The sequence below is a fragment of the Aquarana catesbeiana genome, linkage group LG11 (assembly GCF_042186555.1).
Source record: "Aquarana catesbeiana isolate 2022-GZ linkage group LG11, ASM4218655v1, whole genome shotgun sequence".
In the NCBI taxonomy this organism is placed as follows: Eukaryota; Metazoa; Chordata; class Amphibia; order Anura; family Ranidae; genus Aquarana; species Aquarana catesbeiana.
The window spans coordinates 81,043,180-81,066,038 of record NC_133334.1 but is presented as its reverse complement, the minus strand read 5'-3'; the positions used below and the strand labels follow the sequence as shown (position 1 = coordinate 81,066,038).

The following is a 22,859-nucleotide window of genomic DNA, read 5'->3' as shown; positions in this document are numbered from 1 at the left end:
TCCCACAGCAACCTCCTCTAGAAATTCACATCCTTCAAACACTTGCTGGCTTCTGGAACCACAACAATTTATTTTTATATACATAGCTTTTTTTTTTTAAACCGAATAATCTGATTTCATTTTCCACAGCAAACCTAAGAAGCTTTCTCCCATTTTTGTGAAGTGGAGGAAATGATTCATTGCCTTTGGAAGTAGAGTATGCCAAGTTGCAGGCACTTTGCTATAAAAGGAGTCTGGGGTGTGCGGGAGGGGGAGAGGGGCTGCAGGCTCCTCCTGTTGGGATCACAGGGTTCTGCTCCTTTGGGAAGCAGTGTCTGTTCTGCACAGCTTCGGCCAGGGGGTCTCACTCCTCCCCCAGGGAGTTCCCACACTGCAGGCGGAAGCCGAGGAATCCTCTCTCCAGCAAGGAGGTATCAGACATGGGGGTCATCTCCCCCCCATTACTGGACTCATCTGAACACCCCATCAATCACATTATCTCAGCATCAGCCACATGCATCACATTGCAGGCATCTACATGTGTGCTATCATCACCCTCTGCTTACTTACTCTATGTATTCACCTCATACACTTCACCACTACACCTGTATACTGACATCACTGCACCTGTATGCTGACATCACTGCACCTTATGCTGACATCACTGCACCTGTATACTGACATCACTGCACCTGTATGCTGACATCACTTTATCTGTATACTAACATCATTGTACAGTATCTGTATACTGATATTACTGCACCTGTATACTGACATCACTGTATCTGTATACTGACATGATTGTACCTGTATACTGAGATTACTGCACGGTTTTACTGACAATAATGACATCACTGCACCTGTATACTGAGATTACTGCACCCCTGTACCGACAATAATGACATACTGCATCTGTATACTGACACCACTGCACCTGTATACCGACATCATTGTACATGTATACTGACATTACTGTACCTTTTTATTGACAATAATGACATCACTGCATCTGTCTTCTAACATAACTGCACCTGTATACTGATATTACTGCACCTGTATACTGACAATAATGACATCACTACACATGTATACTGACATTACTGCACCTGTGTATTGACAATAATGACATTACTACACCTGTATGCTGACATCACTGCACTTGTATACTGACCTCACTACACCAGTATGCTGACATCACTGTATCTGTATACTAACATCATTGTAACTGTAGAGTGACATCACTGCACCTGTAAACTGACAATAGATACATCACTGCATCTGTATGCTGACATCATTGTACCTGTATACTGACATCACTGCATCTGTATACTGACATCACTGCATCTGTATGATGATATCACTGCACCTGTATGCTGACATCACTGTATCTGTATACTGACATCACTGTATCTGTATACTGACATCACTGCACCTGTATGCTGACATCACTGCACCTGTATGCTGACATCACTGTATCTGTATACTGACATCACTGTATCTGTATACTGACATCACTGCACCTGTATGCAGACATCACTGCACCTGTATGCTGACATCACTGTATCTGTATACTGACATCACTGCACCTGTATGCTGACATCACTGTATCTGTATACTGACATCACTGCACCTGTATGCTGACATCACTGCACCTGTATGCTGACATCACTGTATCTGTATACTGACATCACTGTATCTATATACTGACATCACTGCACCTGTATGCTGACATCACTGCACCTGTATGCTGACATCACTGTATCTGTATACTGACATCACTGTATCTGTATACTGACATTACTGCACCTTTTTACTGGCAAGAATGACACCACTGCATCTGTATACTAACATCATTGTAACTGTATTTTGATATCACTGCACTTGTATACTGACATTACTGACATCACTGCATCTGTGTATTGACAATAATGACATCACTGCACCTGTATAATGACATCACTGTGCCTGTATATTGACAATAATGACATCACTGCACCTGTACACTGTTATTACTGCACCAGTGTACTGACAATGACATCACTGCATCTGTATACTAACATTATTGTACATGTATACTAGCATTACTGCACCTTTTTACTGACAATAATGACATCACTGCATCTGTCTACTAACATCATTGTACCTGTATACTGACATCACTGCACCTGTATACTGACATCATTGTACCTATATACTGACATCACTGCACCTGTATACTGACATCATTGTACCTATATACTGACATCACTGCACCTGTATACTGACATCATTATACCTGTATACTGACATCATTGTACCTGTATACTGACATCACTGCACCTGTATACTGACATCATTATACCTGTATACTGACATCATTGTACCTATATACTGACATCACTGCACCTGTATACTGACATCATTATACCTGTATACTGACATCATTGTACCTATATACTGACATCACTGCACCTGTATACTGACATCATTATACCTGTATACTGACATCATTGTACCTGTATACTGACATCACTGCACCTGTATACTGACATCATGATACCTATATACTGACAATAACGACATCACTGCACCTGTATACTGACAATAACGACAAACATAATTACACCCATACAATAATACACTGTAATATTACCCATGTACTGACATTACTGCACTTATATATCAACATCAATGTACCTGTATGCTGAGATTGTTACGTGTCTGTACATGGCTCTGTTTGTTTACTAATAATACTGTACCTGTTTACTGACATCACTACACCTGTATACGCAACTACACCTGTATACTGACATCACTGTACCTTTATACATAATTATATATTGACATAATTGTACCTGTATACTGACATCATTGCACCTGAACTGTATATCAACATCATTGTTCCTGTATACATACTGACATCACTATCTATAAACTGATATCACTGTATATGTATGCTGACATCTATGTGCCTGTATACTAACATTAGTGTACCTACCTTACATTGCTGCTCCTGTATACACAACTGTATCTGTATACTGACATCACTGCGTCTGTATACATAATTACACATGTATACTGACATCACTGCACCAGTATACTGACATCATGGCACCTATAAACATAATTACACTACCTGTTTACTGAGCTCACTCCACCTGTATACCCAATTACATTTGTATACTAACATCACTGCACCTGTATGCATAACTGTACATGCATACTGACATCACTGCACCTGTTTACTGACATCACTGCGTCTGTATACATAATTACACCTGTATACTGACATAACTATACATGATTACTGACATCACTACACCTTTATTGTATATTAACATATTTGTACCTGCTTACTGATATCACTGTATCTGAATGCTTTTTTCATTGTACTGTACTTGTATATTGACATCACTGAACATGTTTAGTAACATTACTGTACTTACAGTATCTCACAAAAGTGAGTACACCCCTCACATTTTTGTAAATATTTTATTATATCTTTTCATGTGACAACTCTGAAGAAATGACACTTTGCTACAATGTAAACTAGTGAGTGTACAGCTTGTATAACAGTGTAAATTTGCTGTCCCTTCAAAATAACTCAACACACAGCCATTAATGTCTAAACCGCTGGCAACAAAAGTGAGTACACCCCTAAGTGAAAATGTCCAATTTGGGCCCAAACTGCCCCAAGGTGTTAATATTTTGTGTGGCCACCATTATTTTCCAGCACTGCATTAACCCTCTTGGGCATGGAGGTCACCAGAGCTTCACAGGTTACCACTGAAGTCCTCTTCCACTCCTCCATGATGACATCACAGAGCGTGGGGATGTTAGAGACCTTGCGCTCCTCCACCTTCCGTTTGAGGATGCCCCACAGATGCTCAATAGGGTTTAGGTCTGGAGACATGCTTGGCCAGTCCATTACCTTTACCCTCAGCTTCTTTAACAAGGCAGTGATCATCTTGGAGGTGTGTTTTGGGTCGTTATCATGTGGTAATAGTGCCCTGCGGCCCAGTCTCCAAAGGGAGGGGATCATGCTCTGCTTCAGTATGTCACAGTACATGTTAGCATTCATGATTCCCTCAATGAACTGTAGCTCCCCAGTGCCGGCAGCACTCATGCAGCTCCAGACCATGACACTCCCACCACCATGCTTGACTGTAGGCAAGACACACTTGTCTTTGTACTCCTCATCTGGTTGCCGCCACACACACTTGACACTATCTGAACCAAATACGTTTATCTTGGTCTCATCAGACCACAGGACATGGTTCCAGTAATCCATGTATTTAGTCTGCTTGTCTTCAGCAAACTGTTTGCGGGCTTCCTTGTGCATCATCTTTAGAAGAGGCTTCCTTCTGGGACGACAGCCATGCAGACCAATTTTATGCAGTGTGCAGCGTATGGTCTGAGCACTGACAGGCTGACCCCCCCACCCCTTTAACCTCTGCAGCAATGCTGGCAGCACTCATACGTCTATTTCCCAAAGACAACCTCTGGATATGAGACTGAGCACATGCACCCAACTTCTTTGGTTGACCATGGCGAGGCCTGTTCTGAGTGGAACCCTTTCCTGTTAAACGACTGTATGGTCTTGTCCACCGTGCTGCAGCTCAGTTTTAGGGTCTTGGCAATCTTCTATTGCCTAGGCCATCTTCATGTAGAGCAACAATTTTTTTTTTCAGTTCCTCAGAGAGTTCTTAGCCATGAGGTGCCATGTTGAACTTCCAGTGACCAGTATGAGAGAGTGAGAGCGACAACACCAATTTAACACACTTTCTCCCCATTCACTAACAAGTCACATGACACCGAGGAGGGAAGATGGCTAATTGGGCCCAATTTGGACATTTTCACTTAGGGATGTACTCACTTTTGTTGCCAACGGTTTAGACATTAATGGCTGTGTGTTGAGTTATTTTGAGGGGACAGCAAATTTACACTGTTATACAAGCTGTACACTCACTACTTTACATTGAAGCAAAGTGTCATCTCTTCAGTGTTGTCACATGAAAAGATATAATAAAACATTTACAAAAATGTGAGGGGCGTACTCACTTTTGTGAGATACTGTATATACTGACATCACTGCGCTTGTATACTGATATCACTGCACCCGTATATCTAGCTACAGCTGTATACTGACATCACTGTGCCTGTATACATAACTGTATCGCTGTCCTGACATCAATGTACCTGTATACATAACTGCACCTATACTGTATACAAAATTACACCCTTATACTAACATAAATGTACCTGTATACTGACATCACTGTACCTGTATACTTAACTGCATCTGTGTACTGACATCACTGTTCATGGGTACTGTACTCTTTACATCTGTATACAGACATTGCTTTCCCTACATAGTGAAACTTCAATACTTACATGCTGGCATAATCATACTTATATGATGACATCGTCTTACCTACAAGCTGACATAACCTTCCTTATATGAGAACATAATCATACCTACATGTTAACATTACAATACATATATGCTGATAGTACTATACCTACATGCTGGCATCACAATATCTAGATGCTGGTATCACCTTTCATACATGCTGACATCACCTTCAAGATGACATCATCATTCCTACACCTTACGATAACCATGCCTACATACTGACATAATCATACTTGCATGCTGATATCACCTTTCCTACATGCTGATATCACTATTCCTAAATACTGGCATCACCTGTCCTACATGCTATCCCAATTATACTTATATGATGACATCACCTTTTCTACATGCTGAAATCACTATTCCTAAATACTGGCATCACCTGTCCTACATGCTATCCCAATTATACTTACATGATGACATCACCTTTTCTACATGCTGAAATCACTATTCCTAAATACTGGCATCACCTTTCCTACATGCTATCCTAATTATAATTACATGATGACATCACCTTTTTTACATGCTGGCATCATCAAACCTATGTGCTGACATCATCATACCTACATGCTGCTATCACCTTCTCTACCTGCTGACATCATCATACCTACATACTGACATAATTAATCATACTTACATGCTGACATCACCATACCTTCATGCTATTATTACAATACCTGCATGCTGATGTCAATATACCTACATACTGGTATCACATCATACCTACACCTTAAAGTGACACTAAAGGTTTTTTTTTTAAAATAAACATATCATACTTACCTCCACTGTACAGCTCGTTTTACACAGAGTGGCCCCGAACCTGCTCTTCTGGGGTCCCTCGGTGGCTCTCACAGCTCCTCCCCACATCAGATAACCTCCTAGGAGAAGCGTTCTCCTGAGGGGGTTAACTTGCGGGGCGCTCCCGAGTCCAGCATTCAGCGTCCATAGAGGCCAAATGCAGCACTCGGCCCCGCCCCCCCGGCGCCCTCATCATTGGTTTTGATTGACAGCAGCGGGAGCCAATGGCTGTGCTGCTATCAATCTATCCAATCAAGAGCCAAGAACCCCGGGCAGAGAGACAAAGTGTCCCAGTGGGTCAAGTTCCAGGGCTCAGGTAATTAAAATGGGGGGGCTGGGAGGCTGGTCACTGCCAGGTGTTTTTTCACCTTAATGCATTGGATGCATTAAGGTGAAAAAACACGTAGGTTTACAACCACTTTAAAGTAGAAATATAGGCATTTTTTTTTCATTTTGGATAAAGTAAGGGAAGATTATAACCCCTGTCAGATTTATTTTTCACCATCTGTGTCCCATTAGGGAGATTTCTCTTCCCTTCCTGTCCCATAGCCAAACAGGAAGTGAGAGGAAATCCTTGCAAATTAAGGGAATTCCTTGGGAACCCCAGGTCACCAGATCTAGTGTCCCCATTGGAAGATTTCCCCTCTATTACTTTTCTTGGGGCAACCCAAAGTGTGGAATTTTCTTTACTTTCACTTTCAATGATAATGGTAAACATGACAAATAGAGAGGGTGAATCTCCCTAACAGGACACAGACAGCAGTAAAAACTGACAGGTGTTCTAATCTCTCTCCACTCTATCCAAAACTGAAAAAAAGTTTTGCCTTTAGTTATACTTTAAGATGAACACACTTACATGCTGACATCATCATATCTACACCTTGAAGGGGTTGTAAACCCTCAATGTTTTTCACCTTAATGCATTCTATGCATTAAGGTGAAAAATCTCCTGTGACGCAGCAGACCCCCAGAGCCCCCCTTTTACTTACCTGAACCCGATTGTTCCAGGGTCGGAGGCGAACACACCAGCTTCAGCTGGTGTGTCTTCGGTCCTAATTGGATAGATTGATAGCAGTGCAGCCATTGGCTCCCACTGCTGTCAGTTAAGTCCAATGATGTGAGAGCCGGGGGGCGGGGCGGAGTCCTGCTGTCTGTTTCAAAGGACGAAGCAGGACACGGGAGCGCACCCGCACGAGTGCCCCGAGGGAGAGCGGCTCTCCAACGGGGCACTCAAGAAGAAGAGGAGCCAGGAGCACCGTTGAGGGACCCCAGCAGAGGAGGATCGGGGCCACTCTGTGCAAAAACAACTTCACAGAGGAGGTAAGTATAACAGGTTTGTTATTTTAATTTTTTTTAAAACGAAGCTTTACATATCCTTTAAGATAACCATGCTGAGATTATCATACCTACATGCTGACATCGCTATACATACATGCTGATATCAACTTACTTACATGCTAACATTACAATACCTATTGTACTTGCTGATTTTACTATACCTACATACTGGCATCACAATATCTACATGCTGGCATCACCATTTCCACATGCTGGTATCATCATAACTACACCTAAAACCATACCAACGTGCTGACATAATTATATCTACATGTTGACAATGATATCAACATACTTACATGCTGACATCATAATACCTAGCATGGTGACATCACCATACCTACATGCTGACATCATCATACTTACATTGGGACATCACCATACCTACACGGTGACATAATCATACATGATGGCATCTCCAAACCTACATGTTGGCTTGATCATAACTACATGCTGACATCACCTTACCTACATTCTGACATTATAATACCTACCTGCTGACATCACCATACCTACCTGCTGACTACAGCTATCTTCATGCTGAAATCAACCTCCATACAAGCCAACATCACTTTGCTACCTGCTGACATATCCATACGCAAGTTGCAAATCTCATTTTTCCTATATGCTATCATAATCATACTTACATGGTAACATCACCATACATACATTCTGACATCATAATATCTACCTGCTGACATCACCATACCTACATTCTGACATCATAATATCTACCTGCTGACATCACCATACCTACCTGCTGACAATAGCTATCCACATGCTGACATCAACTTCCAAACAAGCCAACATCACTTTTCCTACCTGGTGACATATCCATACTTAAGTTGCAAATATCATTTTTCCTATTTCCTATCATAATCATACTTACATGGTGACATCACCATACCTACAAGCTGGCATCATCATACCTAAATGATGATTTCACTATACCTACATGCTGCCTATATGCTGAGATCACTATACTTATGCTGCTCATAGCTTACTCGTTTTTTGTCGATCAGTCAGCGGGTAGATTCCCCCATTCACACAAGTGAAGTGGTAGAGGAATCCTCTCCATTCTGCCTTTGTATTCTGACAGTGGAACTCCACCACTGTCAGAATGCACTGATCAGCGGCTGCAGCCCATTAGCTGTACTTTACATCCTCAAATCATTATATCCAATTCTTTTCATACCTAGATGATGATGTTATCATACCTACTGTACATACTGACATACATATCTTGCTATATATAGGGATCTGCCAAGGTGTGATTTGCTAAAGATTTGGTGAATCCTGTTTGAAAATTCAGCAGACCCAAACCTAATGGAAAATCCCATTGAAGTCTGTAAGGGATGAATCTTGTTAGTAGATCCTGACAATTTTAGGGATAACAGGCAAAAAGGTGTAGGGAGCTAGGACATGTACCAATGGCAAAAAAAGGGTTAAAATACTGTACAGCAGGAAGGGTGCCTTTTTATGAGGCTTTGAGGGCAACAATATAAAATACACAAATTCTTCAAATAACATGCTTGGTGGATGACTTAAACCTGTATGAAACAATATGATGTCATGGACAGTCTCAGTGACAATGTGCACCAGCAGTGTATATTTGAATGAGGAAATAATTTTTTTGGTTTACAATTAGTTTGACTTGGATGGAGGGGGGGGGGGGCACGCTGTTTTAAAGAAAAAAAAATGTAATGCCTGCTCTACTTTTATTTACATTCTGCTGTCAGCAGGGAACTCCAGCTGACAGCAAATAAGTTATGGTTGCTAAGAACGCGGCTCGTACAGCGTCCTTAACAACCAGCTATTTCCAGGTTCCCTGGTTGTTAATGTCGTTGATATGTGTCAGTGTAAAAATACCACACGTTTTCACTACTAAAATACTGCATCACTTCAAGAAATTGCGCATGCGGGATTTTAGTAGCATTTTTTAGGGAATTGCAAAAAATTTCCTGCTGATCTTAAAGCAGTAGATAATGTTTCATGAATTGAGCCCACTGACTCTTTAATCATTAAAACTGGCTTATATACTGGCTTATATACTGTACATCTTTAGTTAGGTCATTCGACAATGGCAAAAAAGAAGAGACATCCTCCTATATAACCCCACCCACTTCCAGGTAGAATTCATTTTTTTGCCAGTGTCCTTTGTTGTGGAAAATTAAGTTGGACCTATTGTCTACTGAGAGAAGCCTACCTTCTTTTTAGTTATTTCTCTCTCCTCTTGGATGGGCTTCTACTTTTGAGGCTGGGAAGGATTTTTTTTCCTCCTTCCCAGTCCTCTGATGCAAAGTATAAGTCTGGGACATACTTTCTTAAGTAGACATGGCCCTCTAAACCAATCAAGACTGGTTACAAGAAGGCTTCCCAGTGATAGGGTGCCCACACTTCTAAAAGTGGGGTGATGTCTGTCAGCCTTCTGGTCCCAGAAAATCTCAGATGCCTGCGTTCATAGACTATAATAACTTTTCCAGGGGCTACAAAAAGGCAGAGTTTTGCACTCTACTTCCTCCATGCTTCATGCTGTCAAACTTTACCTGGCACAGTGGAAGGATCTTCTTGCTGCTGTCTGACAGCTCGTATCTCAAGGGATCGTTTTTCCTGTACCACCAGAAGAACACTTTTAAGGTTTCAAACCTTTTTATGATTCCCAAACTGAATGGAGGAGTCTGGCTCATTCTGGATCTGAAGACTCTCAACGTTTAACGGGTTCAAGAGTTCTGCATCAGAATGTTCAGGACGGTCATAGCCTCCCTACTTCCAGGAAATTTTCTGGCCTCAGCAGACATCTGGGATACCTTTTCTCACATTCTCATCCTTCTGTTGCATTACCGCTATCTGCGCTTTGCTGTGGGTGATTGGCATTACCAGTTTGTTGCTTTCTCCTTTGGCTTATCCATGCCCCCCTCCCTCCAGGTTGCTTGCCCTAATTTTGGCTCTGCTGTTTGCTCCAGGGAATAATGTTGTGGGATACCTGGACAATCTCTTGTTAAAGGACCTGTCCCCCTGTCCCTGTTAGACAATATCCAACAGACAGGAAAGGAAGAGATTGCTGGACCCATCTTACAGATTAGCATCAGGCCCAGGTACTCCAGACACTGCCCTGTCCAGGTTCTTCCTGCCTTGGGACAAACATCTGTTCATTTCCTTTCATACTCAGGGGAAGCCCTCAGTTTATCTCTATCTGAGGGTCTTGGATACAGTGATTCCTTTGAAGCAGTGCCCTACACCCAGTTTCACTCCAGACCATTGCAACTCAACTTTCTGGCATGTGGGCCAAACAGACCTTGAACCACCCCATGCATCCCATGCATCTGACCTTCAAGACCAGAATCTCCTTAGACTGGTGGATTTCCAAGTCAGTGATGAAGTTAGTTCCTCAAAAATCATATAAGGATCTCATGATTAATGCCAGCCTGTCGGGCTGGGGAGCAGTTCTGGATGCCCTCTTGGTGCAGGGGACTTGGTCATGGGAGGAAGCTTGCCTTCCCTTCAACATTCTAGAACTTGGGGGTGATTCGATTGTCTCCTTAGTGCTGGACTCCAGGCGGATTTTCTCAGTTGTCTGCATCTGAATCCAATGGAATGGGCGCTCTATTCGCAGTGGGTTTCAGCTTTTTTTCACAGGTGGGGATGCTGGATTTTTTTGGATCTTCTTAAGATTTAATAACAAACTAGACAAGTTGTTACCAGGTCCAGGGAACCTCCGTAATTTTCAGTGAACGCTCTGGCAATGCCTACACCTACTTCGCTGGACCAAGATGGAAGCCATTCCAGTGATTCTCATTGCACCGAATTGGGTCAGGAGAGCATGGTGCTCAGACATGCTCAGACTGTTGGCAGACACTCTGTGGGCTCTTTCAAATCTTCTGTTCCAAGGGCCAAGGTTCCATCCTGTTCTGGTTCATTGGTTTTCATGGCATAACTGTTGAATCCATGGTCCTGAGGGATGGGGCCTTTGGGATTCAGTCAGCCCTACCCTCTTGAAGGCTAGGAAGTTGACTTCTTGTAAAGCCTACCATCACACCTGGAAGGCCTATTTTGCTTGGGGTGAGTGGAGGATCTTTAAACCTAGGGATCTTTAAACCTAGAAACTATGCGTATTCTGTCTATCCTTCAGTCCAGTCTGAATAAACATCTGGCTTTAAGGACTATCAATGGACAAATCTCGGCCTTGGCCATTGTGTCTCAGAGACATGGTTTCCCACTCCCTAGTTAATGTTTTTGTTCTGGGCATGGCTCACAACTCTTCCCTGTGTACTTCCCTGTGTCCCTTCTAGGCCTCAGTCTGGTTCTTTTGGCTCCGCAGAAGCCGCCTTTTGAATTAGTGATATTACATTATCTGACCTTAATTGTTAGGTGGTCTTTCTTGTTGCTATCACCTCTGCTCCGAGTTAGCAGCTTTATTCTGTAAAGAGCCTTTCTCAGTGTTGCACATAAACAAAGTTGTCTTTAGGCCTAAGGCCTCATTTCTCACGTAGGTGGTCTTTGCTTTCACCTTAACCAGGACATTGTTCTTCCCTCTTGAAATATCCCAAGGAAATTTTTCTCCACTGTCTGGACCTGGTTCACGTTGTGAAGCTATACCTCTCAGCTCCTTTTGGCATTCGGATTCACTCACTATTTGGGCGGGTAGTGACGTCACCGCCCAGGCTCCCTCCTCCTCCCTCCTCCTCCCTCCTCCTTCCCCGGCCGCCGGGCCAGTAGGAGAGAGGAGCAGAGCCTCGCACATGCGCAGTAGGCTTCACTGCCGGGTTCCCTTACTCGCAATGGAGGCAGCATTCACCTGACAGCTGATGGAAAAATCAGCTGCGGTACCGACATCGCTGGACTCCAGGACAGGTAAGTGTCCGATTATTAAAAGTCAGCATCTGCAGTATGTGCAGCTGCTGGCTTTTAATTTTTGTAGCGGTGGGCGGACCTCCGCTTTGTGACCCTAGGGGACTGGTCACAAAGATGGAGGAAGCCAGTTGGGGCGAGGAATAAGTTACGTATTACACCTTATCCCCTATAGTTAACAAACATTTAACCCTTGCAATGCTGGGGCATGGGAAATTGCACATGTCCTTTGAACAAATGAAAGAAAACTGGAGCTTTTTGCCACCGTATCAGTTCTATGTTCACAGATTAAAAAGCTTTCAAAGAATGGAACAGTATATCTACTGTGACACATGGAGACGGCTTGGTTTTGTCTTGGGGCTGCTTTGCTGCATCTGGCATGGCTTGCTTTGAATCTGTACAGGATACAATGACGTCTGAAGACTATTAAGTATTTCTGAAGTGAAACCTACTGCCCAGTGTAAGAAAGCTCTGTCTCATTTGCAGGCCAAGCATCCTCCAACAGTATAATGACCCAAAACATGCAGCTAAAAGCCAAAGGATGGCTATAATCAAAATATTTGACTATTCTGAAGTGGCCTTCTATGAATTCTACTCTGGATCCTATTAAATATCTATAGACATCTATAGAAAGAGCTGAAATGCAGTCTGGTACCCTTTAAACCTGAAACAGCTGGAGCAGTTTACTCAAAAGGAGTGGGGCAAACTACCTGTTGGAAGTTGCAAAAGTCCCACTGAGAGCTACAAAAATCGCTTGTTTGCACCGATTTCCTCTAAAGATAGCAGAATAAATATTAGGTTAAAGTGGTTATAAAGGCTGCATTCTCTGAATTAAGGTAAAGACCTTCTGAGTGCAGCTCCCCCCAAGCCTCCCCTTATACTTACCTAAGCCCGATGTTGATCCAGCGCTGTGCACGAGAACAAAGGCTCTCTCCCCTCTCCCTCCTCATAGGCTGAGATACTGTACATCAGTGTGAACTATTGGCTCCTGCTGCTGGCAATCGCAGCCATTGAGGAGGGAGCGGGGAACAGGGCCGAGATGCACTCTGCCAATGGAAACACAAAGCACGGTTGGGGAGCGAGCATGCACGAGTGCCACCATAGCAAGTGGCTTACTAGGGTGGGCACTCGGTAGGGGTAAGGAGCCAGGATCGCTGGCGAGGGCTCCTATAAGAAGAGGATTGGGGATTCTCTGAGCAAAACCATTGCACAGAGCAGGCAAGTATGACATATTTGTTGTTAAAAAAAAAGTTTACAATCACTGTAAAGGGTTTATAAGCCCTGAAATGTTATAAGGCCATAGCAAACCTTAGTACTTAACATGTTTGCTCTGTTGTTTCCATTTTAACTCTGCAACTTTGCAATCCACCTTGAAAAACAGACTGTCCTCCAGTTCTTTCTTTAGGGTGGCTCCATCCCCCTGCTAGATCCCATGGAGCCACCGCTGCGTGCATTCCTCCATCTGTGATGATCATCCACACATTGAGTACTACAAGTAGCCTACAGCGGCAGGCCTATGCCGCGTACACACGAGCGGACTTCCCGGCAGACTTGGTCCGGCGGACCGGACTCCGTCGGACAATTCGATCGTATGTGGGCTCCAGCTGACTTTTTTCCCCAAAAGTCCGATGGACCTAGAAATAAAACATGTTTCAAATCTTTCTGACGCACTCGAGTCTGGTTGAAAAATCAGCTCGTCTGTATGCTAGTAAGACGGACTTAAACTGACGCTAAGACAGCTATTGGCTACTGGCTATCAACTTCCTTATTTTATTCCGGTCGTACGTCATCACGTACAAATCCATCGGACTTTGGTGTGATTGTGTGTAGGCAAGTCCGTTCATTCGGAAGGTCCGTTGGAAGTCCGTCGGATAGTCCGTCGGACCAGTCCAGTTGAAAAGTCCGTTCGTGTGTACGCGGTATAATTCCTTGTTCCACCCTCCTCCAGCAGCTTGATGGACAGCAGCACAAGTCTGTGCTGTTCAATTAAATAGTACCTATTGCTGTGACCTATCACAGCGATCACATGACAGTTGTACACAATGAATGGCTTTCATTCATAGCCTTTTATTGTATAGTATTGTGTTGATCTCTGTGATTGGTCACAGTGGTACAGACAGGACCAATCACAGTGCATCTGTATCATGTGCCCAGATAGCAAGGATAACTTGCCACAAATTTGTGTCAGTGTTGAATTGTAATGCCCTGTACACACGGTCGGATTTTCAGACGGAAAAAGTGCGATCGGATTGTGTTGTCGGAAATTCCGATCGTGTGTGGGCTCCATCTGACTTTTTCCGTCGGAATTTCCGACACACAAAGTTTGAGAGCAGGCTATAAAATTTTCCCACAACAAAATCCGATCAGTTAAATTCTGATCGTGTGTGCACAAATCCGACGCACAAAGTGCCACGCATGCTCAGAATAAATTAAGAGATGAAAGCCATTGGCTACTGCCCCGTTTATAGTCCCAACGTACGTGTTTAACGTCACCGCGTTCAGACTGATCGGATTTTCTGACAACTTTGTGCGACGGTGTGTAAGACAAGTTTGAGCCAACATCCGTTGGAAAAAATCCATGGATTTTGTTGTCAGAATGTCCGATCAATGTCCGACCGTGTGTACAGGGCATAAGTCTGTTAACTTGCTGCACATTTTCACTGGCAAATTGTACACTTGCAGAGCACTTGAAGCACAAATTTGCGTGGCAAGTCTCTAGTAGACATGTGCAGTTAGTTTCGTTCCAAAATAAATTCGGACAAATTTTCGGACAAATTTTTTACAATAGTACCAAATTTCAACAAATCCGAAATAACGGAGAAAAAATTTGGACGGTATTTGAATCGATTTGAATAGTTTTCAAATTCGAATAGTTTTCAAATTCGAATTCTAATATTTTTCAAATTTGAATAGTTTTCAAATTCAAATTCCAATAGTTTTCAAATTCAAATTTGAATAGTTTTCGAATTCGAATAGTTTTTAAATTTCCAAAGAGAATAAAATAGAATAGAAAATAAAGGAATAGAATAGAAAAAAGTAGAATAGAATAGAAACGAATATAACAGAAAATAAAATAATATAATATAATAGAGTAAAACAGAACAAAATAGAAAAGAAAACAATAGAATAGAATAGAATAAAAAAGAATTGAATAAAATAAAAAGAATATAACCATCTTCTGAAATTCAAATTTCAAATAGAATAAATTTGAATACATAGGAAAAAAACAGAATAGAATAGAAAAAAAATACAATATGGGTCAGCAACCTTTTCCACTTAAGGGCCGGATTCAATGTATGTGAATGCATGGAGGGCCGCAATCAACCTGCTAATAAATGAAGATAATAATAATCCTAACATAGTAATAATAACATTACAGGTTTACCTCACTTTAAGGTGTTTCACTAATACAAAGCTAGTTCACACTGAGGGAGCATGTGTCTGGGGATTCGTATTTTACTGCCCCCTCCCCCATCCTGGCACCCAAGGCTGGCTGACGCCAGCCCCACCAGCCTGAATGGTCTGGAGATGGGGGTTCCTGTCCCTAGGAAAAATGGGGTCCCTGTCCCTAAGGGAGATGGGGGCCCCGTCCCCAGGGGAGAAGGGGTCCCTGTCTCCAGGGGATGTGGGGTCCCTAATAGGGTCCCCCCTATTGCAGTGTCCTCTGTCCCCCTTCACATCACTCCCATAGTGTCCTCTGCCCCCTCCCCCCATAGCAAGTTTCCTGTGCCCTCGAAAGCAGTGTCCTCTGTCCCTGCACCCCCCATTGTAGTGTCCTCTGGCCCCTGCATCCCCCATTGTCGTGTCCTCTGCCCCCTGCATCCCCCATTGTAGTTTCCTCTGCCCCCTGCATCCCCCATTGTAGTGTCCTCTACCCCCCTGCATCCCCCATTGTAGTTTCCTCTGCCCCTTGCATTCCCCCATTGTAGTGTCCTCTACCCCCTGCATCCCCCATTGTAGTGTCCTTTTCCCCCCCTGCATCCCCCATTGTAGTGTCCTCTGCCCCCTGCATCCCCCATTGTAGTGTCCTCTGCCCCCCTGCATCCCCCGTTGTAGTGTCCTCTGCCCCCCTGCATCCCCCATTGTAGTGTCCTCTGCCCCCCTGCATCCCCCATTGTAGTTTCCTCTGCCCCCCTGCATCCCCCATTGTAGTGTCCTATGCCCCCCTGCATCCCCCATTGTAGTGTCCTATGCCCCCCTGCATCCCCCATTGTAGTGTCCTCTGCCCCCCTGCATCCCCCATTGTAGTGTCCTCTGCCCCCTGCATCCCCCATTGTAGTGTCCTATGCCCCCCTGCATCCCCTATTGTAGTGTCCTCTGCCCCCCTGCATCCCCCATTGTAGTGTCCTATGCCCCCCTGCATCCCCCATTGTTGTAGTGTCCTCTGCCCCCCTGCACACATAAACAAACACTGTGTAGGATGGTAGAACTCTCCTACCTCTCTCCACACAGGTGCACAGCAGAGCAGAGATCGATATCACAGGTCTGGATGGGGCGGGAATTGCTGAAGTAAACTTTTCACATTAACAGGCTGATGATTAGTTGCTAGGATTGCTCAGCAACCAATCAAATGCTGTTTAATGTAAAAAGTTAACTCCAGCGGTTTCCGCCCCATACAGCCTGTGATACTGGCCGTTTGCCACTGCCCAATGAAGAGGACAGCGGTAAACATGTCCGCGGGCTGGTGAATTAATCACGGGCACTGTCGGGCCGGACAATATGCCATGGTGGGCTGGGTGCGGCACACGGGTTGCCGACCTCTGGAATAGACTATAATAGAATAGAAGAGTTAGAAAAACAATAGAAAAGAATAGAATAGAAAGAATATAATCATTTCCCAAAATTCAAATATAATAAATTCTAATTTGAATAGAATAGAAAAGAATAGATTAGACTATAATAGAAAATAACAGAATAGTATAGAAAAAACAACAGAATAGAAAGAATATAACCATCTTCCGAAATCCGTATTTTGAATAGAATAAATTTGAATTTGAATAGAAAAGAATAGAATAGAAAAGGATAGAATAGAATAGAAAAAATAGAATAGAAAGAAAATAGAATAGAATAAACAAATAGAAAAATAATAGAATTAAAAAACAATAGAATAGTATCGAACGAATATAATCATTTCCCATTATTCAAAAAGAATCAATTAATTTTGAATAGAATAGAAAAGAATAGATTAGAATAGGAAGATGGTTATATTCTTTCTATTCAATTCTGTTGTTTTTTCCTATAATATTCTGTTATTTTCTATTCTAATCTATTCTTTTCCATTCTATTTAAATTCTAATTTCTATTATTATTATTATACAGGTTTTATATAGCGCCAACAGCATGGGAGGAGGTGACAAGGGAGCTAGAGAGCAGGAGGTCTTGGAAGGACCAAAGAGAGTGGCTTGGCTGGTATTTTGGGACTAGGTTAGTGATATAGCTGGGGGCAGAGTTATGGATGGCTTTGTAAATTATTGTTAGTACTTTGAATTTTATTTTTTGGGTGAGTGGAAACCAGTGGAGGGATTGGCAGAGAGGGGTGGAGGACACAAAATGGTTGGTAAGGTGGATGAGTCTTGCAGCGGCATTCATTATGGACTGAAGGGGGGATAGTCTATGTAAAGGTAATCCAATGAGGAGGGAGTTGCAGTAGACGAGGCGAGAGATAACCAGGGAGTGAATTAGAAGCTTGGTGGTGTCATTAGTTAAAAAGGGTCGTATTCTGGAAATGTTGCGGAGGCTAAGGCAGCATGATTTGGACAGGGATTGTATGTGGGCCTGAAAGGACAGTTCAGAGTCTAAGGTTACCCCTAGCACCCTGGCATGTGGGGACGGACTGATAGATGTGCCATTGATCTTGACAGAGAAATCAGGTGAAGGGGCACGTGGGGGAGGAAATATAAAGAGCTCAGTTTTAGATTAGATTCAGTTTGAGGAAGTGGTTTGACATCCAGGCTGATATGTCTGTTAGTAAATCAGTGATGCGTGAGGAGATTGATGGGGTGAGCTGAGGGGCGATGGAGACCAAGCAAATTGAGTTTTTTGAGGAGGAGGGGTGGTCAACTATATCAAAGGCAGCGGAAAGGTCCAAGAGTAAGAGTACGGAATAATGACCGTTGGTTTTGGCTGTTAGTAAGTCGTTTGTGAGTTTAAGTGCCCTTTCACACTGGGGCGGGGGCGGCGTCGGCGGTAAAGCGCCGCTATTGTAAGCGGCGCTTTACCATCGGTATGCGGCCGCTAGCGGGGCGGTTTTACCCCCCTGCTTAAAACCTCCGCAAAGCGCCTCTGCAGAGCCGTCCCATTGATTTCAATGGGCAGGAGCGGTGAAGGAGCGGTATACACTCCGCTCCTTCACCGCTCCGAAGATGCTGCTAGCAGGACTTTTTTTCCCGTCCTGCTAGCGCACCGCTCCAGTGTGAAAGCCCTCGGGGCTTTCACACTGGAATTAAAACAGCGGCACTTTCGGGTCGGTTTGCAGGCGCTATTATTAGCGCAATAGCGCCTGCAAACCGCCCCAGTGTGAAAGGACCCTTAGGAAGGCAGTTTCTGTGGAGCGCTGTGGGCGAACTCCAGACTGAAGGGGATCAAGAAGGGTATTCTTAATGATGTGGTCGCTCAGTCGGTTGTAGACTAAACGTTCAAGGAGTTTGGAGGCAAAAAGGAGTAAAGAGATGGGTCTTAGGTTGTTAAGATTGGTGGAGTCTAGTGAGGCCTTTTTTGGTATGGGAGTGACTAGCGCATGTTTTAAAGGGTTGGGGAAGATGCCAGTAGAGAGTGAGTGGTTGAAGATGTGAGTTAAGGAGTGTAGGATAGAGTCAGATGGTGACCGTAGTATTTGAGAAGGAACAGGGTCCAAGGGGCAGGTGGGCATTAGAAAAAAGTTTAGTGACTTCCTCTATAGTAGCTGGGTTAAAAGAGGGAAGTATTGATTGTTCTATTCTATTCTATTGTTTTTTTGAATTATCTTCTTTTCTGTTCTATTCTTTTCTATTCAAATTTCAGAACATGGTTATATTCTTTCTATTTTATTCTATTCTTTTTTTAATTATACTATTCTATTCTATTCTATTCTATTCTATTCTATTCCATTCTATTCTATTCCATTCTATTCTGTTCTTTTATTTACTATTCTATTTTGTTCTGTTTTATTTTATTATATTCTATTCTTTTATTTTCTGTTATATTATTTTCTATTCTATTCAATTTTTTCTTTTTCATACATCATGGGACACAGAGTTAGGCTAATATTCATTACTTACTGGGTTATACTTCATCTCCAGGTGAATGGACACTGGTAGACCAAAGGTCTTTAGACAGGAAGTGATTCCCTATATAACCCCTCCCATACAGGAAGTACTTCAGTTTTTTACCAGTGTCTGCAAGGTGGATGGCATAGTTGTTTGAGCTCTCTGAGCTCCAGGTCTCTAGTCCCACAAACGGTTCTTAAATGAATCAAGGGATTGACCGATTGGATCCATTTCACAGGCTTTATATGCTTAGATAAGCAAAAGAAGACTCAAGATCCTGCAAGCTTTTGCCTGTAATGCGGCCTCTGGGCTCTGGACCCTGCGCAGTGGAATCCTGGACATTACAGCTCTAAGGCATTCCTGCAGGGTGCTGTACAGGTACAAGGGAGTGGCTGTAATATCGTAAAAAATACTGCGCTATCCCATAAGTGGAAATGATCCCCACATGTGTGTGATGAAAAGACAAATATCTCAAACCAAAAATTGAAATGTAAAATGCTGCTGCAACCTTAGATGTGAAACAACCTCCACCTTACTAGCTATACAATTTAAAGGCTGCGCTGCTAGTGCAAATACATGATCATATTAACTGAAAATACCATAATTATGAATGAACACAAGTGAATTGTTTCATAACACAAAAAAAAAATGCACATAAATCGCATGAAAAAAAAAGAATCGCATGCAAAAAAAAATGAGTGGAACATTCAGTAAACAAAAACGATTAAGTAGAGTCCATTTAGTCATAGATTGAAATGAACTGTAGGTCTTGTGGGTGTAGAAAATGGTTGGATAGAGGGAGAAAGACACCCTTCCTTCAAGTGATATAAAGATTATCTCCGTAGGGAGCGTGATGTTAAAATAGAGAGAAGATCCTCCACCTCAAGTAAGGTAAGCCCCTTACCAGATCCAAAGATCTCCTGTCACAGAGATCATGCACACATGTGGCTGTGTCCCCCAGCCACTGGGTCTCTGTCAGTGCGCAGATCGGAAGCCACCTCTCCAGGAAATCAATCCAAACGTGATTTATCCGCTCACAGACCATGGATAAATAGGAAAGAAATGCTCCATAGCGTAATACAGTTAAAATCCACTTTAATTTATAAAAGAAAAGCACTTACAATTTGTGCAGTAAAGATCGCTTATAAAAACATGTAGCGCCGGCCGGCTTCAGCTGCTGCCCGTTTCTTCCGGGTTCAGCGTGGTATGGTGGTGACGTCAGCACGCCGCTCCTCCCTACGCCGTTTCGACAAATCTGTCGTCTTCCTGGGGTACGGGCGGCATGCTGACACACCACCTATATGGGAACTCAAAGCAGAGGAATGCCCCCTTCTGTGATCAGGGCGTCCGAGGCCGCTGCCGCCATCTTTGTATGGGGCAAGCGGAAACTGTATGTTGTTGATTCACTACCATGTATACCGTCACAACCCGGGCAAAAAGGGTTATAACAGGGCGAATAGGATTATACGCTCCATTGTTGCCAACAGCGTATAGACCACAAAAAAATGGATGTCAAAGGGATGCAGAAATTCAGATCGGAAAATACCGCATCTGATATTAGATGCATAATAAGCAAAAAATGAAAACAAAAATACAAACTATCTGTTAAATAAATAACATCTATTTAAATAAAAAAATCTATGTAAAAATGCCCAGGTGGCCTGATATTATCATTAATTGGGGCTGAAACTAGGTAGATTCGCCACTGGGGACCCTAGTGAGCTAATGCAACATCAAGTCAAGGAAAATTTAACCCTTAGGTTCCAAGGTTTTCTTGTATAGAGTAACCCTTTGTGTTCTAATAAAAAATTAAATGAATAATAATAATAAAACTTAAAGACGATCACACCGTCAGTGTGTACCTATACATATTGGTCCATCTCTGCAACAATGGAGCATAGAATCCAAAGAGAAGTTTGATTGTAGAATGCCCTATGAAAGTCCAAATGTAAAATGAACATAGAGAATGGTGCTCTATAAAAAACACAGCCCTCCATGTCCCAAATTTCATTAATAAAAATAAATAAACAGAAAAAAGGAAGAATGTGCTATGGGGAGTTTTTCTTTTCCCATACCTCATTAGCCCACCTCCGGACACCATGATCTCAGATGAAGGTTACACACATGAACAATCAACCATTATCAATGAAGGCGTTCACATCAGTGTCTATATTCAAACCATAAGGGGTGTAACACCGGACACGATGGATCCAAGTCATTTCCAATCTAGATAATTCTCTGACTAAGGATCCACCCCTCCAGTGTGCACTGTACCTATCTATCCCCAAAAATAGAGTGTTAGCAGGGTTCCTATTGTGATGTAAAGCATAGTGTTTTGATACCGAATGGTATTGATATCCATTCTTGATATTAGTAATGTGTTCTCCTAAGCGGACCTGCATGGGGCGTTTGGTACGGCCTATATATTGCAGCCCACAAGGGCATTGCAATAAATACACCACCCCTTTAGTGCTACAAGTGACAAAAGGTTCGATCTTATGGACCCTAGAGGTACTGGAGGATACAAAGGATTCTGTTTTTCTCTGTTTGCTTCTGTTGAGTGAGCATATCTGACACCTTCGACATTGGTGCCAGTGTTTTCGCAAGATCCTCGTGATCAAATCTATGTATATCCATATAGGTTTGAAACTTATTTAACTTTTTAGGGGGTGCAAATTTCAAACCTTTACTCAACAAGGAGGTCTCTGCGGCAGTGAGAGCTTGAGAACTGAGATTAAAGATCCCATCGCTATTCACTTCCTTGATTTTTTTTGACTGTGCTCTCCTCCCCCCTCTGGTTCCTCTTTGTTTTCCACCGGTCTTCCCGGGTGGGCAAGTATATAGACCATTTCCTCCAACCATTGGTGCACACCATGCCCTCATATGTGAAGGACACCCGCCATATAATTAATTTACTGTCGGAACAGAGGCCTAATGACCAGACATTGTTAGTGACTGCGGATGTCACATCCTTATACACCATCATCCCTCATCATTTAGGAGTGGCAGCCGTGGAACACTATTTGAAGAGGTTCTCTACCCTACAGGCACAACAACAGACATATATTTTGGAATTGCTTGAATACGCAGCTGGCCATAATTATTTTTGGTTTAGTCATCAGTTTTATCGCCAACAACGTGGCGTGGCCATGGGGGCAAAATATGCCCCCAGTTTGGCCAACCTATTTATGGCCAAGTGGGAGGAGGACGTCATCTATAAAGACCGAAATCCCCATCTTAAGTTTTGGGCTAGGTAT

General features: G+C 42.9%; 1 protein-coding gene across 1 annotated transcript in view; it reads left to right on the top strand.

Annotated features, from left to right (window-relative positions):
* Positions 1 to 250: 250 nt before the first annotated feature.
* LOC141112117 (PRKC apoptosis WT1 regulator protein-like) overlaps positions 251 to 22,859 on the top strand; it is a 100,321-nt gene continuing 77,712 nt past the window's right edge. The window contains exon 1 of the mRNA XM_073604584.1: positions 251 to 410. The gene's annotated coding sequence lies outside the window, so the exon portion shown is untranslated. The remainder of the gene's footprint in view (positions 411 to 22,859) is intronic.